The sequence below is a fragment of the Triticum urartu genome, chromosome 2A (assembly GCF_056163025.1).
Source record: "Triticum urartu cultivar PI428250 chromosome 2A, HENAU_Tu73, whole genome shotgun sequence".
Lineage (NCBI taxonomy): Eukaryota > Viridiplantae > Streptophyta > Magnoliopsida > Poales > Poaceae > Triticum > Triticum urartu.
This window is the reverse complement of record NC_141874.1, coordinates 482,670,209-482,679,643: the sequence shown is the minus strand read 5'-3', so window position 1 is coordinate 482,679,643 and position 9,435 is coordinate 482,670,209.

The window sequence follows — 9,435 nt, the reverse complement described above, 5'->3', positions numbered from 1 at the left end:
CAACCACAGAGCGGTCATCTTTTAGTCACGATTCATTCCATGACATATAATTCGCTACCTGCGTCTGAGAGACCCCAATTTTGGCCTTGAGCGCATTCCACATGTCTTTGCTGACCACAATGGTCATGAAGGGATCAACAATCTTGACACCAAGAACACTCAAAACAACAAATCGGAAGAGAATGTATGTAAAGCTTGCTCATGTTCAAGAGTAACAGGCCCCACTGGCTTGCCCTTGGAGGCATGAAAACAATTTATGGTGCTAAGCCAAAGAACTACCCTTGCATGGCACCTCTTGTAATTCACACCCTCAATCACAGGAGCCTTGAGAGTCGCGGGAAAATAAATTGGAGAAAATTGCCTACATGCATCAGGTTTTGGTTTGATGAATATTTGAGCAATTTTCCATTAAGCTTAATCCAAAAAATCGGTAGATAAAACTTGATATTCATAATAGAGATGATAATATAATCAAATAACAAAGTGATGAAACTGGTCATGCAATCGAGAACATAAAGGAAAAACATCATATTCATATCGACTGCTACTGTTAATATTTCAAACATGATCCCTAACAAGGGGAGGGAACACATACGGTGCGGTGGAAGAAGAGTTAGGCACATTAGTCGCCATGTCGCTGAATGGATCGGCGGCGGCTGGGAAGTAGTCGTCGGTGGGGGAGAAGTCATGTGTAGGCACGATGGAGAAGAATCCAACAATCACGCAAGAGCGCTCCCTAAAAACGCGATAGCCCATCTCCTGCACAGGACCATGGGAGGCGAGATTTTGGAGGCCAATTGTCTCACTTCGCGGTGCACACCAAGAAGTTAGATGGGAAAGTTGTAAACGAAACAAAGCTCTGGAACGAGGCAAAATGCATAGGAGCTGAGGTGAAAACGTCTACGAAAGAGAAGCAGCCTCTAATAGACAGGAAATGAAACTGAAGGGACTAACGAGGAGACAAGCAACCCAATAATTGTTAGTGCAAAATATGTTTCGACTTCCATTTTCCTACATGACAAAAAGAAACTAATGCGTACACGTGGCATAGGCCCTAGCTCCGCTCGATCACGATACACGACACGCGTGCGATGCATGGCGGTTGGCGGAGGAGGAGCATGTTTGTGTCATCTTCTCAAGCTCTTACTAGTATGTGAGTTGACCAACCTTATATGTCGGTCCAACACATCCTCCACAATCAGGATAGAACTAAACTTTCCACACACCCTTGTCATGTATGAATAGGACATATGGGCCTCTGGATTTTTCTAGGAATTACGGGAAATATTAAATAGGCTAAATCTCAATAATTACAGCAACAGTGCCACGTTAATTGTCCATATAGACATATTTGTTAGACCACTAAACAATCTTTTCTATCAGATAGAATGAATGTAGGGCTCCTCTATTGTGTATCACAGTAGAAGAAATGGTTGAGAAAAATCATCTTGCTCTGTTTGCACCGCTTCTTCACCGCGACACTGTTGGGGAACGTTGCAGAAAACAAAAATTTTCCTATGGTTTCACCAAGATCCATCTAGGAGTTCATCTAGCAACGAGCGATCGGATTGCATCTACATACCTTTGTAGATCGCGCGCGGAAGCGTTCAAAGAACGGGGATGAGGAAGGCGTACTCGACGTGATCCAAATCACCGGAGATCCTAGCGCCGAACGGACGGCACCTCCGTGTTCAACACACGTACGGTCAGCGTAACGTCTCCTTCTTCTTGATCCAGCAAGAGGGAAGGAGAGGTTGAGGAAGATGGCTCCAGCAGCAGCACGACGGCGTGGTGGTGATGGAGCTGCAGTACTCCGTCAGGGCTTCGCCAAGCGCTATGGAGGAGGAGGAGGTGTTGGAGAGGAAGAAGGAGGCAACCAAAGGCGTGGATGAAAAGCCCTCCTTCCCCCACTATATATAGGAGGGCCAAGGGGGGGCGCCGGCCCTAGGAGATCCAATCTCCTAGGGGGGCGGCGGCCAAGGGAGGTTTCCCTCCCCCCCCCCCAAGGCACCTAGGAGGTGCCTTCCCCTCCTAGGACTCTTCCCCTTTGAAACCCTAGGCGCATGGGCCTCTTGGGGCTGGTGCCCTTGGCCCATGTAGGCCAAGGCGCACCCCCTACAGCCCATGTGGCCCCCCAGGACAGGTGGCCCCACCCGGTGGACCCCCGAGACCCTTCCGGTGGTCCCGGTACAATACCGATGACCCCGAAACTTGTCCCGATGGCCGAAACAGGACTTCCCATATATAAATATTTACCTACGGACCATTCCGGAACTCCTCGTGACGTCCGGGATCTCATCCGGGACTCCGAACAACATTCGGGTTACTACATATACATATCCCTACAACCCTAGCGTCACCGAACCTTAAGTGTGTAGACCCTACGGGTTCGGGAGACATGTAGACATGACCGAGACGACTCTCCGGTCAATAACCAATAGCGGGATCTGGATACCCATGTTGGCTCCCACATGCTCCACGATGATCTCATCGGATGAACCACGATGTCGAGGATTCAATCAACCCCGTATGCAATTCCCTTTGTCAATCGATATGTTACTTGCCCGAGATTCGATCGTCGGTATCCCAATACCTCGTTCAATCTCGTTACCGGCAAGTCACTTTACTCGTACCGTAATGCATGATCCCGTGACCAGACACTTGGTCACTTTGAGCTCATTATGATGATGCATTACCGAGTGGGCCCAGTGATACCTCTCCGTCATACAGAGTGACAAATCCCAGTCTTGATCCGTGTCAACCCAACAGACACTTTCGGAGATACCCTAGTATACCTTTATAGTCACCCAGTTACGTTGTGACGTTTGGCACACCCAAAGCACTCCTACGGTATCCGGGAGTTACACGATCTCATGGTCTAAGGAAAAGATACTTTGACATTGGAAAACTCTAGCAAAAGAACTATACGATCTTATGCTATGTTTAGGATTGGGTCTTGTCCATCACATCATTCTCCTAATGATGTGATCCCGTTATCAATGACATCCAATGTCCATAGTCAGGAAACCATGACTATCTGTTGACCAACGAGCTAGTCAACTAGAGGCTTACTAGGGACATGTTGGTGTCTATTATTCACACATGTATTACGATTTCCGGATAATACAATTATAGCATGAATAAAGACAATTATCATGAACAAAGAAATATAATAATAATGCTTTTATTATTGCCTCTAGGGCATATTTCCAACAGTCTCCCACTTGCACTAGAGTCAATAATCTAGTTACATTGTGATGAATCAAACACCCATGGAATTCTGGTGTTGATCATGTTTTGCCCTAGGGAGAGGTTTAGTCAACGGATCTGCTACATTCAGGTCCGTATGTACTTTACAAATCTCTATGTCTCCATCTTGAACATTTTCACGAATGGAGTTGAAGCGACGCTTGATGTGCCTTGTCTTCTTGTGAAACCTGGGCTCCTTGGCAAGTGCAATAGCTCCAGTGTTGTCACAAAAGAGTTTGATTGGCCCCGACGCATTGGGTATGACTCCTAGGTCGGTGATGAACTCCTTCACCCATATTGCTTCATGTGCTGCCTCCGAGGCTGCCATGTACTCCGCTTCACATGTAGATCCCGCCACGACGCTCTACTTGCAACTGCACCAGCTTACTGTCCCACCATTCAAAATATACACGTATCCGGTCTGTGACTTAGAGTCATCTAGATCTGTGTCGAAGCTAGCGTCGACGTAACCCTTTACGACGAGCTCTTCGTCACCTCCATAAACGAGAAACATTTCCTTAGTCCTTTTCAGGTACTTCAGGATATTCTTGACCGCTGTCCAGTGTTCCTTGCCGGGATTACTTTGGTACCTTCCTACCAAACTTACGGCAAGGTTTACATCAGGTCTGGTACACAGCATGGCATACATAATAGAACCTATGGCTGAGGCATAGGGGATGACACTCATCTCTTCTATATCTTCTGCCGTGGTCGGACATTGAGCTGAGCTCAATTTCATACCTTGTAACACAGGCAAGAACCCCTTCTTAGATTGATCCATATTGAACTTCTTCAATATCTTATCAAGGTATGTGCTTTGTGAAAGACCTATGAGGCGTCTTGATCTATCTCTATAGATCTTGATGCCTAATATATAAGCAGCTTCACCAAGGTCCTTCATTGAAAAACTCTTATTCAAGTAGGCCTTGATGCTGTCCAAGAGTTCTATATCATTTCCCATCAAAAGTATGTCATCTACATATAATATGAGAAATGCTACAGAGCTCCCACTCACTTTCTTGTAAACGCAGGCTTCTCCATAAGTCTGCGTAAACCCAAACGCTTTGATCATCTCATCAAAGCGAATGTTCCAACTCCGAGATGCTTGCACCAGCCCATAAATCGAGCGTTGGAGCTTGCACACCTTGTCAGCATTCTTAGGATCAACAAAACCTTCCGGCTACATCATATACAATTCTTCCTTAAGGAAACCATTAAGGAATGCCGTTTTGACGTCCATTTGCCATATCTCATAATCGTAGAATGCGGCAATTGCTAACATGATTCGGACAGACTTTAGCTTCGCTACCGGTGAGAAAGTCTCATCGTAGTCAACCCCTTGAACTTGCCGATAACCCTTAGCGACAAGCCGAGCTTTATAGATGGTCACATTACCATCCGCGTCTGTCTTCTTCTTAAAGATCCATTTATTTTCTATGGCTCGCCGTTCAACGGGCAAGTCAATCAAAGTCCATACTTCGTTTTCATACATGGATCCTATCTCGGATTTCATGGCTTCTAGCCATTTGTTGGAATCCGGGCCCGCCATTGCTTCTTCATAGTTCGAAGGTTCACCATTGTCTAACAACATGATTTCCAAGACAAGGTTGCCGTACCACTCTGGTGCGGAACGTGTCCTTGTGGACCTTCGAATTTCAGTAGGAGCTTGATCAGAAGTATCTTGATCATTATCATTAACTTCCTCTCTAGTCGGTGCAGGCACCTCAGGAACATTTTCTTGAGTTGCGCCATTTTCCGGTTCAAGAGGTAATACTTCATCAAGTTCTACTTTCCTCCCACTTACTTCTTTCGAGAGAAACTCCTTCTCTAGAAAGGATCCATTCTTGGCAACAAAGATCTTGCCTTCGGATCTTAGGTAGAAGGTATACCCAACAGTTTCTTTAGGGTATCCTATGAAGACGCATTTTTCCGACTTGGGTTCGAGCTTTTCAGGTTGAAGTTTCTTGACATAAGCATCGCATCCCCAAACTTTTAGAAACGACAACTTAGGTTTCTTACCAAACCATAATTCAAACGGTGTCGTCTCAACGGATTTCGACGGAGCCCTATTTAAAGTGAATGCGGCAGTCTCTAAAGCGTAGCCCCAAAAGGATAGCGGTAAATCGGTAAGAGACATCATAGATCGCACCATATCTAATAGAGTGCGATTACGACGTTCGGACAGACCATTACGCTGAGGTGTTCCAGGCGGCGTGAGTTGTGAAACTATTCCGCATTTTCTTAAGTGTGTGCCAAATTCGTGACTCAAGTATTCTCCTCCACGATCTGATCGTAGAAACTTGATTTTCCTGTCATGTTGATTCTCAACTTCACTCTGAAATTCCTTGAACTTTTCAAAGGTTTCAGACTTGTGTTTCATTAAGTAGACATACCCATATCTACTCAAGTCATCAGTGAGGGTGAGAACATAACGATAGCCACCGCGAGCCTCAACACTCATTGGACCGCACACATCAGTATGTATGATTTCCAATAAGTTGGTTGCTCGCTCCATTGTTCCTGAGAACGGAGTCTTGGTCATTTTACCCATGAGGCATGGTTCGCACGTGTCAAATGATTCATAATCAAGAGACTCTAAAAGTCCATCTGCATGGAGCTTCTTCATGCGTTTGACACCTATGTGACCAAGGCGGCAGTGCCACAAGTATGTGGGACTATCATTATCAACCTTACATCTTTTGGTACTCACACTATGAATATGTGTAGCAATACGCTCGAGATTCATTAAGAATAAACCATTCACCATAGGAGCATGACCATAAAACATATCTCTCATATAAATGGAACAACCATTATTCTCGGATTTAAATGAGTAGCCATCTCGAATTAAACGAGATCCCGATACAATGTTCATGCTCAAAGCTGGCACTAAATAACAATTATTGAGGTTTAAAACTAATCCCGTAGGTAAATGTAGAGGCAGCGTGCCGACGGCGATCACATCGACCTTGGAACCATTCCCGACGCGCATCATCACCTCGTCCTTCGCCAGTCTCTGCTTATTCTGCAGCTCCTGCTTTGAGTTACAAATGTGAGCAACTGCACCGGTATCAAATACCCAAGAGCTACTACGAGTACTGGTAAGGTACACATCAATTACATGTATATCACATATACCTTTTGTCTTGCCGGCCTTCTTGTCCGCTAAGTATTTGGGGCAGTTCCGCTTCCAGTGACCCCTTTCCTTGCAATAAAAGCACTCAGTCTCGGGCTTGGGTCCATTCTTTGGCTTCTTCCCGGCAGCTTTCTTGCCAGGCGCGGCAACTTCCTTGTCGTCCTTCTTGGAGTTCTTTTTACCCTTGCCCTTCTTGAACTTAGTGGTTTTATTGACCATCAACACTTGATGTTCCTTCTTGACTTCTACCTCAGCTGATTTCAGCATATTGAAGTTCATCACAAAGCTCTTGTAGCTTGGTGGAAGCGACTGGAGGATTCTGTCAATGACCGCGTCATCCGGGAGATTAACTCCCAGCTGAGTCAAGCGGTTATGTAACCCAGACATAGTGAGTATGTGCTCACTGACAGAACTATTTTCCTCCATCTTACAGCTGAAGAACTTGTCGGAGACCTCATATCTCTCGATTCGGGCATGAGCTTGAAAAACCATTTTCAGCTCTTCGAACATCTCATATGCTCCATGTCTCTCAAAACGCTTTTGGAGCCCCGGCTCTAAGCTGTAAAGCATGCCGCACTGAACGAGGGAGTAGTCATCAGCACGTGTCTGCCAAGCGTTCATAACGTCTTGGTTCTGTGGGACGGGTGGATCACCTAGCGGTGCTTGTAGGACATAATCTTTCTTGGCAGCTATGAGGATGATCCTCAGGTTCCGGACCCAGTCCGTATAGTTGCTGCCATCGTCTTTCAGCTTGGTTTTTTCTAGGAACGCGTTGAAGTTGAGGACTACGTTGGCCATTTGATCTACAAGACATATTGCAAAGATTTTAGACTAAGTTCATGATAATTAAGTTTATCTAATTAAATTATAATGAACTCCCACTTAGATAGACATCCCTCTTCTAGTCATCTAAGTATAACATGATCCGAGTTAGCTAGGCCGTGTCCGATCATCACGTGAGACGGACTAGTCAACGTCGGTGAACATCTTCATGTTGATCCTATCTTCTATACGACTCATGCTCGACCTTTCGGTCTTCTGTGTTCCGAGGCCATGTCTATACACATGCTAGGCTCGTCAAGTCAACCTAAGTGTATTGCGTGTGTAAATCTGTCTTACACCCGTTGTATGTGAACGTTAGAATCTATCACACCCGATCATCACGTGGTGCTTCGAAACAACGAACTGTCGCAACGGTGCACAGTTAGGGGGAACACTTTCTTGAAATTATTATGAGGGATCATCTTATTTACTACCGTCGTTCTAAGCAAACAAGATGAAAAACATGATAAACATCACATGCAATCAAATAATAAAAGTGACATGATATGACCAATATCACATAGCTCCTTTGATCTCCATCTTGGGGCTCCATGATCATCTTGTCACCGGCATGACACCATGATCTCCATCATCATGATCTCCATCATTGTGTCTCCATGAAGTTGCTCGCCAACTATTACTTCTACTACTATGGCTAACACGTTTAGCAATAAAGTAAAGTAATTTACATGGCGTTTCTCAATGACACGCAGGTCATACAAAAAATAAAGACAACTCCTATGGCTCCTGCCGGTTGTCATACTCATCGACATGCAAGTCGTGATTCCTATTACAATAGCATGAACATCTCATACATCACATATATGTCATTCATCATTCATCACAACTTTGGCCATATCATATCACAAAGCACTTGCTGCAAAGACAAGTTAGACGTCCTCTAATTGTTGTTGAAAGTTTTACGTGGCTGAAGTAGGGTTCTCGCAAGAACGTTTTCTTACCTACGTGAAAGCCACAACGTGATTTGTCAACTTCTATTTACCCTTCATAAGGACCCTGTTCATCGAATCCGCTCCAACTAAAGTAGGAGAGACAGACACCCACCAGCCACCTTATGCAACTTGTGCATGTTAGTCGGTGGAACCGGTCTCACGTAAGCGTACGTGTAAGGTTGGTCCGGGCCGCTTCATCCCACAATACCGTTGAAGCAAGATAAGACTAGTAACGGCAAGAAAGTTGACAACATCTACGCCCACAAGAAAGTTGACAACATCTACGTCCAATCAAGCTTCGTCGCAACCCGTATCATGATGTGTTTCATATTCCCACTTTCAGATACCTTTAGTACTTTTTTGACGCATCAATGACGGGCTTACTCCTGCCTGAACCATATATTACCAAAACATTGTAACCATTACAAAGAAGAGATCATAGTTGCATTGTTGGGGCCTCCATGCCCCGTAGCAGGGACCATTTTTGCAATGGCTTGACCAGAGCACAAGGTCGGCAGCAGCAGAACGAGGGATGATGTGGATTCCTTGGGTTTCATTCCGAAAAACCTTAATGTTTCTGTTTTTCCAAATATTCGAGAGGATTCCAAAATAACCGAGGATCTGATTTTATTTGTCAGTGCTCACAAACGAAAGACGCTCCAAAAGAAACATTGCTTTCTCAGATACTTGCGCCTTCCGCAGCGAGCAGGAGAGTATTGGCCATCTTCTGTTCCACTGCCAATCGCTCAAACCCCTTGGGACCAGCTGGATAGTCTACATGATACCTTTAGTACTGTAGAACGGATTTGCTTATTCTTACTATTTAGTCTCATGTAACTTCTACTCCATCCGTCCCACAATACATGACGTTTTTGAAAGTTAAAACAGCTTGCAAAAACATCCGATATTATAGGACGGAGGGACTATGTCATTAGATTTTTATGCCAATAAAAAAATTTCATGCTAATGTCACTTAGATGAAATTTAGTTCATTCTAGCTAACCACCACCCTAGAAGCCTTTTCTAGCAGAGCTCTGCACTCCAAATGCATGTCTTTGTTCAAAAAACAAGGGTAACCATGAAACGCTTCAGGGAAGGGAACGAGATCCTCTAACATTATGAAGGGATGGTAGGGAAGCTACAGTACCCTGACATCCCTTCTTCACATCCATATGATTAAGCCTAAAATGACTTAAATTAATTTGCAAATTACAAATCTACTGTATACATTTACAAAAATTACATACAAACAAAATTATGGTGCAATAAAATTAA